The 18,839-nt window shown below is 38.4% G+C and overlaps 1 pseudogene; it reads left to right on the top strand.

The window, feature by feature from the left end:
- Positions 1-18,839, top strand: part of LOC148163066 (uncharacterized) — a 150,053-nt pseudogene that overhangs the window by 103,406 nt on the left and 27,808 nt on the right.

Here is an 18,839-nt window from a genome sequence, read left to right as displayed (position 1 = left end):
GCGGGGGGGGTGGAGGAAGATGGCAGAGGTGTGGGAGACCTGGATTTCATCTGGTCCCAGTAATTCTGCTGGATAGGGATCAAACCATTCTGAACACCGACGAACTCAACAGGAGATCAAAGTAAAGAAGAGCAACAAGTCTCTGAACAGAAAAGCGACCACTTTCTGGAAGGTAGGATGTGCGGAGAAGTGAATCCGAGGCGATATTTGGAAGGATAGACGGTGGGGGAGGAGGCCTCTGTCCACAGCTTCTGGCAAGTGATAGAGCCATGGAGCACAAAATTGGAACTTTCATAAATCGGCTCCGCTGAGGGACGTCGCTCCAGTGGCTAAGCAGGGGGTGAAAACCTCGCTGGGAAAGTGTGGTCTCAGGACCCTTGGGGTCACAGGAAGACCGGGGGTGCCTGAGTGCAGCAGAGCTCCCAGGTATCAGAGCAGGGAAGCTGACTGCAGAGACGGAGCTGAGGAGTGGGCTTTCAGCTCAGGGTTGCCATAAACTGATCCTCAGCACAGTCGGGTCACTGCTCCTCCAGCAGGGACCCAACAAGCAGCAGATCCGGGGAGACTCCCCTTCCTCCCCCAGGAGAAGCAGCACGGGAGCACACCACGGGGATCTGCTGGGTTTGGAGACTGCACACGGGGTTGTGTGCCAGAGATAGAAACGCTTGGTCACAGGCTGGGTGAGCAAGGACTGCGGCCAGAGACCGGGGAGACGGGAGTGACTGCTTTTCTCTGGGGACACACTGAGCAGTGCGGCCCCTGAGTTCTTGGCTCCTCCGGGGCAGAGATTGGGGGGCCGCCATTTTCACTCTCATCCTCCAAAACTGTATGGAAAGCTTGCAGGGAACAAAAGCTCCCGAGAGCAAACCAGAGCAGATTGCTAAGCCCGGACCGAAAAGGGTGGGGCAATTCCAACTCTGGCAAAGACATTTGGGAACCACGGCAACAGGCCCCTCCCCCAGAAGATCAGCACGAACACCCAGCAAGCAAAGACCAAGTCTACCAATCAAGGAGAACGGGAGAACTCCAGCACTAGGGGAATACTGCACATAGAATTCATGGCTTTTTTACCATGATTCATTAGTTTTTCAAAGTTAATTTTTTTAACTGTTTTTTTTTTTAATTTTTAATTTTCCCTTTTTCAACCAACATCTTCTCAATCCCTTTAAAAAACATTTTTATTATTATTAAATATTAAATATTAAATAATTATTATTTATTATTTATTTATTTTTTATTTTTTATTTTTCATTTTATCACTTCATAGTAGTTACCCTTATTTTTGACATATATATATAAGTTGTTCTCTCTTTAAAATTTTGAGATACAGTTTCTTCTAACAGATCAAAATATACCCTAAATCACTAGTGTATGGCTTTGTTCTAGTCTTCTGCCTGATCACATTCTCTCCGTTTTCTTTTTTTTTAAATCCTCTTCTTTCTTTTTTCAAACAACTTCATATCTTATCAATTCCTTTTATAAAATCTTTTATAATTTTCATCTTTACAGTCATCTTCCATCCCTTCATTGTATCAACCCTTATTTTGTACATATATGTCTTTCTTCCTTTAAAATTTTAGGAGGCACTTTCTTCTAACAGACCAAAATGCACCCAAAATCTACTGTGTGGCACTGATCTATGCACTAGCCTGATCATATTTGATCATATTCTGTTTTTTTTTTGTTTTGTTCTGTTTTTGTTTGTTTTTATCTTTTTCTTTTTCTTTTTTTTTCTTTTCTCTTTCCTTTTTCTTTCTTTCCCTTTCTTCTCTCCTGGATTCAGGTCTTTTCTGATTTGTATAGAGTATATTTGCTGGGGACATTGTTAACCTGTTAGCATTTTGTTCTCTCATTCATCTTTTCTCCTCTGCACAAAATGACAAGACGAAAAAAATCACCTCAGCAAAAAGAATAAGAGGTAGACCCGTCTGCCAGGGACCTACTCAATACGGACATTAGTACGATGTCAGACCTAAAGTTCAGAATCATGACTTTAAAGATACTAACTGGGCTTGAAAAAAGCGTGGAAGTTATTAGAGAAACCCTTTCTGGAGAAATAAAAGAACTATAATCTAACCAAGTCGAAATCAAAAAGGCTATTAATGAGGTGCAATAAAAAATGGGGGCACTAACTGCTAGGATAAATGAGGCAGAAGAGAGAATCAGCGATATAGAAGACCAAATGATGGAAAATAAAGAGGCTGAGAAAAAGAGAGAAAAACAACTACAGGATCACGAGGGCAGAATCTGAGAGATAAGCGATACGATAAGACGAAACAACAGTAAAATAATTGGGATCCCAGAAGAAGAAGAAAGAGAGAGAGGGGCAGAAGGCATATTGGAGCAAATTATAGCAGAGAACTTCCCTAATGTGGGAAGGAAACAGGCATCAAAATCCAGGAGGCACAGAGAACCCCTCTCAAAATCAATAAAAATAGGTCAACACCCCGACATCTAATAGTAAAACTTACGAGTCTCAGAGAAAAAGAGAAAATCCTGAAAGCAGCTCGGGAGAAGACAAATGTAAACTAAAATGGTAGAAATATTAGATTGGCAACAGACCTACCACAGAGACCTGACAGGCCAGAAAGGACTGGCATGATATCTTCAGAGCACTAAACGAGAAAAATATGCAGCCGAGAATACTATATCCAGCTAGGCTCTCATTGAAAATCGAAGGAGAGATAAAAAGCTTCCAGGACAAACAAAAACTAAAGGAATTTGCAAACACAAAACCAGCCCTACAAGAAATATTGAAGGGGGTCCTCTAAGCAAAGAGAGAGCCTAAAAGCAGCATAGGTCAGAAAGGAACACAGACAATATACAGTAACAGTCACCTTACAGGCAAGACAATGGCACTAAATTCATATCTTTCAATAGTTACACTGAATGGAAATGGGCTAAATGCCACAATCAAAAGACACAGGCTATCAGATTGGATTAAAAAACAAGACCCATCAATATGCTGTCTGCAAGAGACTCATTTTAGACCCAAAGACACCCCCACATTGAAAGTGAGGGGGTGGAAAATCATGTACCATGCTAATGGACACCAAAAGAAAGCTGGGGTGGCAATCCTTATATCAGACAAATTAGATTTTAAAACAAAGACTGTAATAAGAGATGAAGGAGGACACTATATCCTACTTAAAGGGTCTATCCAACAAGAAGATCTAACAATTGTAAATATCTATCCCCCTAACATGGGAGCAGCCAGTTATATAAGGCAATTAATAACAAAAGCAAAGAAACACATTGACAACAATACAATAATAGTGGGGGACATTAACGCCCCCCTGACTGAAATGGACAGGTCATCTAAGCAAAAGATCAACAAGGAAATAAAGACTTTAAATGAAACACTGGACCAAATGGACTTCACAGATATATTGAGAACATTCCATCCCAAAGCAACAGAATACACATTCTTCTCTAGTGCCCATGGAACATTCTCCAGCATTGATCACATCCTAGGTGCACAAATCAGGTCTCAACCAGTACCAAAAGATTGGGATTATTCCCTGCATATTTTCAGACCACAATGCTTAGAAACTAGAACTCAATCACAAGAGGAAAGTCGGAAAGAGCTCAAATACATGGAGGCTGAAGAGCATCCTACTAAATAATGAATGGGTCAAACAGGAAATTAAAGAAGAACTTAAAAAATTCATGGAAACCAATGAAAATGAAAACACAACTGTTCAAAAATCTTTGGGATACAGCAAAGGCAGTCCTGAGAGGAAAGTATATAGTAATACAAACCTTTCTCAAGAAACAAGAAAGGTCTCAAATACACAACCTAACCCTACACCTAAAGGAGCTGGAGAAAAAACAGCAAATAAAGCCTAAACCCAGCAGGAGAAGAGAAATCATAAAGATAAGAGCAGAAATCAATGAAATAGAAACCAAAAGAACAGTAGAACAGATCAACGAAACTAGGAGCTGGTTCTCTGAAAGAATTAAAAAGATTGATAAACCCCTGGCCAGACATATCAAAAAGAAAAGAGAAATGACCCAAATCAACAAAATCATGAATGAAAGAGGAGAGATCACAACCAACACCAAAGAAATACAAACAATTATAAGAACATCTTATGAGCAACTCTATGCCAGCAAATTAGATAACCTGGAAGAAATGGGTGCATTCCTAGAGATGTATCAACTACCAAAATTGAACCAGGAAGAAATAGAAAACCTGAACAGACCTATAACCACTAAGGAAATTGAAGCAGGCATCAAAAATCTCCCAAGAAACAAAAGCCCAAGGCCAGATGGCTTCCCAGGGGAATTCTACCAAACATTTAAAGAAGAATTAATACCTATTCTCCTGAAACTGTTCCAAAAAATAGAAATGGAAGGAAAACTTCCAAACTCATTTTATGAGGCCACCATTACCTTGTTCCCAAAACCAGACAAAGACCCCATCAAAAAGGAGAATTACAGGCCAATATCCTTGATGAACATGGATACAAAAATTCTCACCAAAGTACTAGCCAATAGGATCCAACAGTATATTAAAAGGATTATTCACCATGACCAAGTGGGATTTATCCCTGGGCTGCAAGGTTGGTTCAACGTCCACAAATCAATCAACGTGATACAATACATTAACAAAAGAAAGAACAAGAATCATATGATCCTCTCAATAGTTGCAGAAAAAGCATTTGACAAAGTACAGCATCCTTTCTCGATCAAAACTCTTCAAAGTATAGGGATAGAGGGTACATACCTCAATATTATAAAAGCCATCTATGAAAAACCCACAGCGAATATCATTCTCAATGGGGAAAAGCTGAGAGCTTTTCCCCTAAGGTCAGGAACGCGGCAGGGATGTCCACTATCACCACTGCTATTCAACATAGTATTAGAAGTCCTACCCACAGCAATCAGACAACAAAAAGAAATCAAAGGCATCCAAATCGGCAAAGAGGAAGTCAAACTCTCACTCTTTGCAGATGATATGATACTGTATGTGGAAAACCCAAAAGACTCCACCCCAAAACTGCTAGAACTCATACAGGAATTCAGTAAAGTAGCAGGATATAAAATCAATGCACAGAAATCAGTGGCATTCCTATACACCAAAAACATGACAGAAGAGAGACAAATCAAGGAGTCAATCCCATTTACAATTGCAACCAAAAGCTGAAGATACCTAGGAATAAATTTAGCCAAAGAGGTAAAGGATCTGTACTCAAAAAACTATAAAATACTCATGAAAGAAATTGAAGAAGACACAAAGAAATGGAAAGACGTTCCATGCTCACGGATTGGAAGAACAAACGTTGTGAAGATGTCAATGCTATCTAGAGCAATCTACACATTCAATGCAATCCCCATCAAAATACCATCCACTTTTTTCAAAGAAATGGAACAAATAATCCTAAAATTTGTATGGAACCAGAAGAGACCCCAAATAGCCAGAGGAATGTTGAAAAAGAAAAGCAAAGCTGGCGGCATTACAATTCCGGACTTCCAGCTCTATTACAAAGCTGTCATCATCACGACAGTATGGTACTGGCACAAAAACAGACACATAGATCAATGGAACAGAATAGAGAGCCCAGAAATGGACCCTCAACTCTATGGTCAACTTATCTTTGACAAAGCAGGAAAGAATGTCCAATGGAAAAAAGACAGTCTCTTCAACAAATGGTGTTGGGAAAATTGGACAGCCACGTGCAGAAGAATGAAACTGGACCATTTCCTTACACCACACACAAAAATAGACTCCAAATGGTTGAAAGACCTACATGTGAGACAGGAGTCCATCAAAATCCTAAAGGAGAACAGAGGCAGCAACCTATTCGACCTCAGCCACAGCAATTTCTTCCTAGAAACATTGCCAAAGGCAAGGGAATCAAGTGCAAAAATGAACTATTGGGAGTTCATCAAGATAAAAAGCTTTTGCACAGCAAAAGAAACAGTCCACAAAACCAAAAGCCAACTGACAGAATGGGAGAAGATATTTGCAAATGACATATCAGATAAAGGGCTAGTATCCAAAATCTATAAAGAACTTATCAAACTCAACCCGCAAAGAACAAATAATCCAATCAAGAAATGGGCAGAAGACATGAACAGACATTTTTCCAAAGAAGACAACATAATGGCCAACAGACATGAAAAATGCTCAACATCACTTGGCATCACGGAAATCGAAATCAAAACCTCAATGAGATACCACCTCACACCAGTCAGAATGGCTAAAATTAACAAGTCAGGAAACGACAGATTTTGGCGGGGATGCGGAGAAAGGGGAACACTCCTACACTGTTGGTGGGAATGCAAGCTGGTGCAACCACTCTGGAAAACAGTATGGAGGTTCCTCAAACAGTTGAAAATAGAGGTACCCTACGACCTAGCAATTGCACTACTGGGTATTTACCACAGAGGTACAAATGTAGGGATACGAAAGGGTACGTGCACCCCAATGTTTATAGCAGGAATGTCCACAATAGCCAAACTGTGGAAAAAGCCAAGATGTCCATCGACAGATGAATGGATAAAGAAGAAGTGGTATATATACACAATGGAATATTATGCAGCCATCAAAATGAATGAGATCTTGCCATTTGCAACGACGTAGATGGAACTGGAAGGTGTTATGCTGAGTGAAATAAGTCAATCAGAGAAAGACATGTATGACCTCACTGATATGTGGAATTCTTAATCTCAGGAAACAACCTGAGGTTTGCTGGAGCGGTGAGAGGTGGGAGGGATGGGGTGGCTGCATGATAGGCATTGGGGAGGGTATGTGCTATGTTGAGTGCTGTGAATTGTGCAAGACTGTTGAATCACACATCTGTACTTCTGAAACATATAATGCCATATATGTTAAGGAAAAAAAATAAGATAGCAGGAGGGGAAGAATGAAGGGGGGGAAATTAGAGGGGGAGACGAACCATGAGAGACAATGGACTCTGAAAAACAAACTGAGCGTTCTAGAGGGGCGGGGGGTCGGGGGATGGGTTAGCCTGTTGATGGGTATTAAAGAGGGCACATTCTGTGTGGAGCACTGTGTGTTATGCAGAAACAATGAATCATGGAACACTACATCAAAAACTAATGATGTAATATATGGTGATTAACATAACAATAAAAAATTAAAAGTTTTTAAAAAAATTTTTCAAAAACTTTTTAAAAGTAACATGTTATGCTGAGAAAATGAAGTTTTACCATGAACTCCTATCATAAAACAATTCTATAGCAGTGACTAACGTCTGATTAGTATGACATAAATAATGTTGGTATAATAACATATGATGTGAAAACACTAGTGTTGCAATTTAACATTTGTGCAATAATCATCCAATAAAAGAAAAGGGGAATAACTTTGTAAAAGCAACAAATCTAATTTTGCAGTTATACATTACTAACATTCATCACTGTGCAAAACTGGAGTGTGAATGTTGGTACAATAAATAAAAAGGGATATTTGTGTTTTTTATGTAAATATTTGTTTCTTACTTTAGTACAGAGATTTTGGCTTGCACAATATTTAAGCTTGTCTGGAGTAATTGTATTACAAGTACATTATTTAATTGTTATTTAAAAGCAGTCAATAATTCATTTGCTGGGACACCTGGGTGGCTCAGTCGGTTAAGCAGCTGCCTTCAGCCCGGGGTCATGATCCCAGGGTCCTGGGATCGAGTCCCACATTGGGCTCCTTGCTCAGCAGGGAGCCTGCCTCTCCCTCTTTCTCCCTCTGCTTGTGCTCTCTCTGTCAAATAAATAAAATCTTAAAAAAAATAATTCATTTGCTAAAAGAAAATATTTTTGTGTGTTGCTTTAAATCAGTAAAATTTATAATTGTGGTTAAACAGGTTTTTTAATTGACTCAGATATTATACAACCAATTTTTCTAATACATAAGCATATCTAAACAAGAATAAAAATTTTACTAAATGCCATTTAATTATGTTTGATATTTTTAACTTTCTTGCAGAGTTTTTCCACCCCAGAAGTTCCAAAGTCAAGCTGCATTCAAAGAGAAACAACAAATTGGATACCCAAGTTCCAAAGAGCCAGAAATCCCTTGTAGGATAGGACATGTGCAGATAAACCAAACTATTAAAAGTTTCCTGCAGAAAAAAAAATATATGTACGTGTGTATAAATATATTACCCACATACATAAGATCATTTCAAAAGCATACTCTGATTAAAAAAACACTGAGTATGACTCTTGCTGTAAATTATACTTTACTTTTCTTTCTGTATTTATGCCATCAATTCTTATCTCTTCATGCTTTTAACTTTTCATTCCCCCTACCCCATGACTACAGAGCAAAACTTTCATTTCCATATCCAACTTCATTAACTCAGCAGAGATGGCAAATACTTATCTCCAAAATTCAGCATAACACTTGCATACTGATTTATGACATATATCTTTATAAAATGCTCAGTCAAACACATAGAAGGTAGGTTGCAAGTTGTTTATAGATAATACTAAATACTTTTTAGTTACTGGATAAATCTAAGGAATTGCACCAAAGCATAGGCATATAAATAATGAATTTTATTTGAAATATGCAATTTGGTTATAAACTAATTCCAGAAAATAAACTAAGAATTACTAAATGATTTCTGTAAACTGAGTGGTGCAGTGGAATGATCCCAAGATCTACGTTCCTCCTTCCCTTCTTTCCTTTTTTCCCTTATTCTTTCTTCTTGCTTTTATCCCTCCTTTCTTTAAAAGGCACTTATTTCATACCAACTATGTGCCAAGCACTGGTTAGTTGCTAAGGTACAAAGACAAAGGTGAAATAATCCCTGGAGCTCAGACTGGTAGAAGACACAAAGATAAAAATCACTTATTATTCACATATAGCTAACAAATACATGAAAATATGCCCAACATCACTCATCATCAGGGAAATGCTAATCAAAACTACAATAAGATACCACTTCATGCCTGCCAGAATGACCAAAGTTAACAACACAGGAAACAACAGGTGTTGGCAAGAATGCAGAGAAAGGGGAACCCTCTTACACTGTTGGTGGGAATGCAAACTGGTACAGCCATTGTGGAAAACAGTATGGAGGGTACTCAAAAAGTTAGAATAAAATTATCCTACAATCCAGCAACTGCATTACTAGATATTTACCCAAAGGATATAAAAATACTGATTTGAAGGGGCACATGCACCCCAAAGTTTTAGCAGCATTACCAATAATAGCCAAATTATGGAAAGAGCCCAAATGTCCATCAACTGATGAATGGATAAAGAAGAGGTGGTATATATATACAATGTAATATTATTTAGCCATCAAAAAGAATAAAATCTTACCATTTGCAATGACATAGATGGAGCTAAAGTGTACTATGCTAAGTGAAATAAGTCAGAGAAAGACAAATACCATATGATTTTACTCATACGTGGAATTTAAGAAACAAAACAGATGCACATAAGGTAAGGAGGAAAAATAAAAGAGAGGGAGGCAAACTATAAGAGACTCTTAACTATACAGAACAAACTGATAGTTGCTGGAGGGCAGGTGGATGGAGGATGGGCTAAATGGGTCATGGGTATTAAGGAGGGCACTTGTGATGAGCACTGGGTGTTGTATGTAAGTGATGAATCACTAACTCCTACTCCTGAAACCAATATTACACTATATGTTAACTAACTAGAATTTAAATAAAAACTTGGGAAAAAATCTTCCAGCCCTTACTTAATATTTTGTAAATAAATGAATGAATGAATAAAATCTATACATAGGGGTGCCTGGGTGGCTCATTCGTTAAGCATCTGCCTTCAGCTCGGGTCATGATCCCAAGGTCCTGGGATCGAGCCCCGCATCGGGCTCCCTGCTCAGCGGGAAGCCTGCTTTTTCCTCTCCCACTCCCCCTGCTTGTGTTCCCTCTCTCACTGTGTCTCTGTCAAATAAATAAATAAAATCTTAAAAAAAATCTATACATAAAACCTAAAAAATAATAAAGCCTAAAAGTTTAAAATAAAAAACTCACTTATTATTCAATGTGATCAATACAATAATAAAAATGTGTACAAGAAAGTAGGAAATCAAAGAACAATTAACCAAACCTAGGGACTAATTGTGCTAATAATGTTGGAGGAAGGCCATAAAATAAGAAGATGCCTGGGGTGCCTGGGTGGCTCAACTGGTTAAGCGTCTAACTTCAGCTCAGGTCTTGATCTCAGGGTCCTGGGATCCAGCCCTGCGTCCAGCCCCAACTTGAGTCCTGCTTTCGGCTCCATGCTCAATGGTGAGTCTCCCTCTCCCTCTGCCCGTCCCCCCACTCATTCTCTCTCTCTCTTAAATAAATAAATCTTAAAAAAATATGATGCCTAAGCTGTCATAAAAGTTAAATGGGAATCAGCTTTGTGAGATGGGGGAAAGCAAAAAACAAGGAATGTGCAGGAAAAACAACATGGAATATGCAGGGAACTTCAAGTACTGCTGAAGTGTAAAAGTGAGGAAGAGAATAGGATAAGAGGTGAGGCCGAGGAGGTAGCTAAAGACTAGGTCATGGAGGCTTTCATATTCCTTGTTAAGGAGTTTATTTTTTTTTATTTTTTTTAAAGATTTTATTTATTTATTTGAGAGAGAGAGAATGAGAAATAGAGAGCACGAGAGGGAAGAGGGTCAGAGGGAGAAGCAGACTCCCTGCTGAGCAGGGAGCCCGATGTGGGACTCGATCCCAGGACTCCAGGATCATGACCTGAGCCGAAGGCAGTCGCTTAACCAACTGAGCCACCCAGGCGCCCTCCTTGTTAAGGAGTTTAGACTAAATCTTATGGGGATCCATTGAAGGGTTTTTAATAATCATAATCAGATTTTATGTTTTAGATTGATCACTTTGATGTCTGTGTGAAGGATGGATTTGAAGGAGACAAAAATGAGAGGCAGGGCAACTAGTTAGAAAGCAAAGATAATGAGTACTATAACTAGAACAATGAGAAAAAGGACTGAGAAGAAAGGGAGATTGAAACAACTTCTAGGAAGTAAATTTATAGGAGCTGGAGCCTCATGAGATGTCACAGATGAGAGGAAGACATTATTATGATTGAAAGGATGTTGGCAGTATTCATGGAGGGAGGTCTATAACAGGTCAACAGGTCAATGAGCAGCCAGGATGGGGGTAAGAGAAAGGAAGAACAGGAAGGATAGGGGAAAATTAATGCCACTGTAAACCCATGACCTTCATTAACCCATGACCCTGAACATTAACACTGCCCAGCATCTGACCATGAGATAGATCACTCTGCAATTCTCACAGTGATTATTGTACATCTTTCTTTAAGCTTTGACCAGTTCCTTACTCTAACACCCCCATTCTCAGGAAATGAACTCACTTTGTAATTTAAAGAGTAAATGGAAACCAGAGACAGGAACTCCCAGACCTACAAATGGTCCTGTATTCACCCTCTTATTTCAAGGTGTCTCACATCCCATCTAAGGGCAACACTTACCTATTCTCTGAATCCCATCCTCCCTAGCCTTGCAGCATCAGTGATCTTCCTTTTCTCCTGGGTATCCTCAACCTCTCACTCTCTACTGGTTCCATCTCATCAGCTGAATCATAGACTAAACTGTAGAGAAAAGAAAAAAATCCCTCCATGGAAACTGTGAGAATGTGCCTCACAGACCTCTAACCAAGGACCCAAGTTGCTGTGCTCTGAAATCCATCCCTGCATTTGCCTGGGGGTTATGCTTCCTCTAGGCTGCTCCTAGCTTATGACAGAGAGAAAGAGGGATACTAATATGAGCACATTTCTAAGAGTTATGGGACTCCTCTGACGGCTGACTGGTTTGAGGACTCCCTAGTGGCTTACTGAACCTTCCTTAGACTGCACAGGAGTCTAGGACACTTCTTCCCAAATTTCCTTCCCTTTCTCTTTCACTCAGGGTAAGACTCTCAGTCTTTTCCAAATCCCTTCCCATTGTCTCTAAACAAGTGTTTACTCTAATAAAAAAAATTATGCAGAGTCTAATCCCATCTTGATGTTTGCTTTAGGAGGGCCTATTTACACATACTTCCTCAACACCATTTTCTCCAGCAACTTCTCTGTTCACCTTCACAGTCAAGCCTCCAGAATGAGGTTTTTTTTATCATATAATTGTACGTATGTTTTAATTAGTTCCATATATATGGACATTTAGGTTATTTTCAATGATTTCATGTTACATATAACGCCATTATGAACATCCTTAGGTATGTATACTTGCCCATTTGTGTAACTATACTCAGAGAAAGTCAATTATCATATGGTTTCCCTTATTTGTGGAACGTAAGGACATTAGGAGAAGGAAGGGAAAAATGAAGTGGGGGAAATCAGAGGGAGACATGAACTATGAGAGACTATGGACTCTGAGAAACAAACTGAGGGTTTTAGAGGAGAGGGGAGTGGGGAGATGGGTTAGCCTGGTGATGGGTATTAAGAAGGGTGCATACTGCATGGAGCACTGGGTGTTATACGAAAACAATGAATCGTGGATCACCACATCAAAAACTAATGATGTATTGTATGGTGACTAACATAACATAATAAAATAAAATTTTAAAAAATGGAATGAGTTGCCTTTATTCCCTTCCTTCATTTATCTGTCTCTGCCTAATCCCTCATTTCACATCAATTTAGCTTCAATACCTACTACACCTACTATCCCATCCAAACTGCTCTTATTAAGGTCACAAATTACCTCTGTGTCACAAAATCTATATATGATTTCTAATCTCTTATTTTACTGGTCATCAACATTCATCACTAATGACCATCCTTGAAACATTTTCTTTTGATTTTGTAAGCCTATGTTCTCCTTCTCTGCTTCTTTTGCTGCCTTCTCCCCTTACTCAATTCACTATGAGAGTTAGTCTCTTTTTTCTTCTAACCTTATTCATTATCCATAAGCAATTTAATTTGACTCCATTGTTTTAATTATCTGCAATAACTCTCAATTCTGTATCTGCTGTCTAGACATCTTCCTGACCTTCCCATGCAGCCGTTTGCTTATTGGACAGCCCCACTTGGATATCTCAAAAGCATTGAAAATTCAGTATTTCTAAAAGTGAGCCCATCTATAGACTTGCTTGTATTAATTTCCGATGGCTACTGTAACAAATTACCAGGAACTTAGTTGGTTTATAACACATATTTATTATTTTGCAATTCTATGGATCAGAAGTCTGACATGAGTCTAACTGGGTTAAAATAAAGGTATGATATGGTTTTATTCCTTCTTCTTTAGGGGAAAATCCATTTTTTTCTTTTCCAGCTTCTAGAGGCTGCCCACATCTCTCAGCTCATGGCTCCCTTCAAAGCCAGCAGTGGTGGGTTGAGTCTTCATATTGCATCTTTCCAAACTCCTCTTCTGCCTCCCTCTTCCACTTTTAAGAATTACATTGGGCCTTCCCAGATAAATCCAGGATAATATCCCTAACTTGAGGTCAGCTGATTAACAATCTTCATTCCATCTGCAACCTTAATTCTCCTTTACTGTTTAAGGTAACATTCACAGGTTCCAGGGATTATGACAGGGACATCTTCAGGGAAAAGGCATTATTCTACTATTGCATTGTTTAAGCCAGAGACTTAAGAGTCATAATTTACTCCTTAATCTCTGTAGTACCCTGTGTCTTTTAGGGTCCCATATGAGTGCAAGTAAGGAAAAACCTGATTCCAGTAGCTTCAACAGGTAGGTTTATTTATCTCATATAACATGAAGTCCTGAGCTCAGCAGCCTAGTGCTGGTGCAGAATATTTTAAGAATATCATCTTTCTAGTCCACACTTTTCAGCATGTAGCTTTCATCCTCAGCATGTGACAATCATCCATGTTACAGGATGGCTTCACCTATAGCTTTATATCAATGTTTAGGAGGGATCGGTAGTGGTAAATGAATAAAGGGGTGAGAGACAAAATATTTGTCAGCTGTTTGTCACTTTTAGGAAACCTTCCTGGGTATCTTGCTCAGCAATTTCCTCTTACATCTCCTTGGTCAGAACTGGTGACACAGCCAGTAGTAATTGCAAGGTATTCTAAATTTCTAAATGAATAAGTTGCTTTGATCACGGTGAGAGTTGTATTAGCAAGAGGGAAGGAGAGAATGGATATTGGAATGGTATCCAAAAGTGTCTGCCACATGCCCCAAACACAGTTCTGACCCATGAAGCACTTGTTTTTAGAGAAAGGCAGATGGGGATGGGTAGATGGGGGATTGACTTAACAGTTTCTCCACCTAGACTACTGTTTTAAGAAAATGATCAATTGCCACTTAGTACTTCACAGGGAAGATGCTGTCAGTCTTGTCAACAACTGGAGAGAAGGGGTTCATATGATTGTTCCAATGTGGAGGAAAAATCCCGCATAGTACTTTTGGCATTTACTCCAGTCCCTTGTACTGCATAAGGGGTTAGATCTGATTAGACCTCCTTTATAGAGGTGATGGGATCATGTAGCTACTCCTTAAGCCTTTGAAGAGTAAAGCAAGTGGATCTCCCTCATTCTTTAATTACTCAATCTCTCTATCTCATTCTGTCTGTCTCCATTACTCTCTTACTCTACCTACTCTTCCAGCAATTCTTTTCCTTTTTGCCCCTTCCCTCCCTGGCCAACTTTATATGTCAGTCTTCCCTAGGGAAAGCCCTACAGAAATGATTAAGTCATAAGACACCTTTGGGTTTTGAAAATTTCATGGCCTCCAGTGTGGAATGTAGCATCTGTTCAGATTTCATAGATGGAGTGGGATGAAGAAAATATAGAAGTCTTTCAGTGTAAGCTTCAGTAAGGCTAGTTGTTACATAGAGTATCTAACATCAAACACATTTATACCCAAACTATTATACTAAGAGAACAATTGCCCCCTCCTAGATTTAAGATACATCACAAAATGTCCTACACTAACTTTTCAATTATTGTTCCTGTTCTTCAGCCATCTCTCCTTAATCCTCTGGGGAAAAGGCAGTGGGGGGGGGGGGGAGAAGAAGTAGCTGGCAAGTCTCATTTCACTTGCTACCAAACCCTGTCCCTTCTACTTATATGTTCCTTTTCCACCTTTATCTCTATGCACTCTGTCCTAGTCTAAGTTTCCCCTGAACTATCATAACAGATTCGTAATTAGACTCTTTATACTTGCCTCCATCCAATCCTTTTGCCACAGTACAGTCACAGCAATATTTTTAAAATGCTAATCTTGTTACTTCTCTCTTAAAAACCCTTCAATATCTTCCAATTACCCTAAAATAAAGCTTCAAACCCTTACCATAGTTTACAAGGCCCTCCAAAGCTACAAGATCTGGGGTCTCCATTTCTCTACTATCTATCATCTATCTATCTATCTATCTATCTATCTATCTATCTATCTATCTATCTGTCATCTATCATCTATCTATATCTATCATCTGTCTATCTATATCTATCTACATCTGTATCTATCAAGTGTATGTTAGTGTATAATATGTATAGAATACTTAATACAATGTAAATACTAAAATATTTTACATGCATTATCTTATAATTCCTCACAAAGTTTCTATGAGGCAGATAATATTATTTTTCCTGATTTACAAATAAGGAAATTGAGGCTTCAATTAGTTTAGTAACTTGCCCAAGTCCCCACAATTAGTATCAGAGCCAGAATTCAAACACAATTGATTTGACTCCAAAGTCTGTAACTACTGCAATATATTCCTTTTAGTTTCCAGTTTCTTCACACAACACTCTCCATCTTGCTCTCTGCCCTAATCATACCAGACTTTCAGTTTCTCTTTTAGGACCATTATACATTTAGTTCCCTATACATGGATAACATAATCAGAAATAAGTCCCTGACATTCAGATGCTTCTGTGGAAAATGTGGCCATCCCAGAAAGAAGTCTTTAAGTTAGGTTGACCCTGAGAGAGTCCCTGGATGGTTAAAAGTTTTATATGAAATGTCACATAGTCCTGAACAGAACAGGCTTCAGGTTGTTGAAAGTTTCCTTTACTCATCCTGAGTGTTGCACAGGACCAAACCCCGGGTGGTAGAACTTTTGTAGGCATTTAATACAACATAAGAGCTGGCTCTATCTGGCTCTCAGAGGTCTAAACAGGAATGTACATTGGGTGTTCAGTATCAGTCTCTTCATGGTGAGGCTGGCATAAGAACTATCTAGGTGGTTAAAGATTTTGTCTCTATGTATTGAGGAGTTCTCAAATTGTTGGAAGCTTCTGCTGTAAGAGTTAAAGTTAGAGCACGAAAGACCCAGGATGGTTAAAGGTATAGTCTATACATAGGAGATAATATAGCATAGTGGCTAACAGCTTAGACAGTTCTGTAGTCAGTCTGCTGCATTAAAATCCTAACTTCTTCACTTACTAGCTATGGGACATTGGGTGAGTGATTTATCCTTTGTGCCTTTGACCCTCCAAGGAACAAATATCACATCTGAACTTACAGTATAATCTTGATTATACCTTCCTTAGCTGACTCTGTCCAATCCTGTCTATTCTTCTTGTGTATGCCACCTGGACTGCCTGATATAACTACTTAATTTTGAGATTACAATCAGGTCTGTTTTGTTGGCTCCTATATCTCACAGTGATAAACACAATTTGTTTTTAATTGCTTCCTGCTAGGCACAAGTATGATTTTGGTTTGCCTTCCTGACACAGTCAAGCAATACACATAAGTCCTTATATTCTTTGCTCTTCATGACTAAAAGAGACAAAAAATAACATAAATAACAGTTCAGGAGGGTAAGTACCTCCACAAATAGGTTCTCCTCAACCAGGAGAGAATTCTTTTACTAAACTCTTAAGGAATAAAATAGTCCACTTTACATTACTTTTCTAACTAGAAATATCTAGCTAAGATTATTTTTAAGTTTATACACAAAAGCTCTTGTTTTAGCTATCCTTGAAATGGCCACAACTTTTTAGTCTTAGATACAAAGTTTTTCATGGTGTTTCTGAAGGAATATTCATCATTTCTGGGATTTTTAACAGTTTTGGAAGAATTTTCTATTTTTTCCCTACTATTAGGCTTTTATCTTAATAGATGTTTTGAACACATTGTATACTTAGTTTCGACTGGTCTAGGTAATACATGTTCAAGGTTTGTGACTTCATAACATCTGGTGGAGATACTGTTACAGTAAAAATATTTTATCTTGGGAATTATCACATGTCCTTGCCCACAAAGCTTGTGTTATGACATTTGTAACTTAGAGACTTCATGGGATTAGGTGAGTTCTTGGCTGGGAGTTTTAATTAGACTGGAAAAGGGATATTTTGAGTAAGGCAGAAAAGCAAATTTCAGGGAGGCCAGCTAAGACCACTAAAAGGCAGTTGTGATGAGACCAGAGAGAAAAGAGAGGTCAATTTTTGGTTTCCTCCTCTGTTCAATGAAAAGACTAGACTAGAGGACTTTTCAGTTCCCTCTCAGCCATTATGTGGCATCACCCAAATCCTGGAGGATGAGGCAAGATAAGATCCTGGTTCAGAAAGTGGGTCAGATCTACGAGGACAATTAGCAGAGATCAGAAACCCAGGCTTGCTGCTTGGGAAATAAAAATCTTATACCAAAGAATCAGGGCCACAAAATGTTGCTCTCTAATTATGGGTTCTGTGAGATAAGCATAGGGCATCAGCAAGATATCAGCAGAGATGCCTGATGCTGAGCCAAACACCTTTTTAGAAAGGAACTTCTTATGCCTCCTTCCCAGGGTCACTCAGAATAGTTTTCAACATAGATGCAAGCTCAAATCTATAGACAAAAGTAGGAGTGATTGAAGTAATGGACCGAAGGAGCAGGGGAAAAGATAGTTCTACATAATGACCATATAGTAATTATCTTTGTCAGGGATTGAGGATGAGTTCAAAAGCAAAGTTCCTACCTAAAAATTATGTTCTGAGTGAGTTATAAAAAGCCTGAAAAATACTAGATTTCATTTCTAGAAAGAAAGCAGTTTCCTTTGTTTTAGCAATAACTTTCTATTGCGATATATTACAAGATGTTTCACATTATCATGATCTTAAAACAAAACTGCATCCAATTTTGTAGTTGGCCATATGAATGGATTTTAAAAGTTTGAATCTTTTAAAATTTGTAAAGAAATCAGAGTATACTTCATCTTTTCAAAAAGTTCTTAAAACTCTGAAGTCCTGGTAAACTTACCTCTCTTCTGTGTTAAACCAAAGGTCCAGTTATGGTCCCCAAATGAGAGACAAAATCTGTGTTAGTCAGAAGCCTGCAATTCACAAATTGTTTTTCTTTTAAGAAAGGTAACAGTTAGTAATAGCATGCTTACTTTCAAACACAAGACTGGTGAATATATTAAGATTTCTGATGGGAATCCCAAATTTTAACAGTTCAGTATCTGATTAGGTGGATCCATTTAATATCAGCTATAACACAAATATATTACCTGTTTTTAAATAGCATAATTAAAATCAAGTATTATGTTTTACGTTAAATCTTCTTTCTTGTGCAGGGCTCCTTGAAGCAACACTACTTCTCTCTGGTGAACTCATTACTGATATTCTGGAACTCTTGTGATAGCTATAGTAGTCTAATATTTTAATGCCCAGAGCCTTAGCTTAGTAGATACAATCAGATATATCACTATATTAACATATTTTCCCCTGTCAACATGGAAAAACCATGTATTCAGACCTAGAGGAAAAGAGTATATTCTTATGTATAAGGATGAAGAAGGTATTGTGCACTTTATTGTTCCTGGAAGTAAAGGATAAATGGAGGCACAAATCATAGTTGAGAGTATACTGCCTACTGCTTTCAGATTACAAAATGATAACAGAGTATTCTTTATGGAAATGATAACACTGGAAGAGAGAGACAGAGACCAAAACATACAGACAGATTATTATA

The sequence above is a fragment of the Eumetopias jubatus genome, unplaced genomic scaffold, assembly GCF_037043125.1.
Source record: "Eumetopias jubatus isolate StellerSeaLion01/CBP00866 unplaced genomic scaffold, mEumJub1_p1.0 scaffold_11, whole genome shotgun sequence".
Taxonomy (NCBI): Eukaryota; Metazoa; Chordata; class Mammalia; order Carnivora; family Otariidae; genus Eumetopias; species Eumetopias jubatus.
This window is presented reverse-complemented; position numbering and strand designations above follow the sequence as displayed.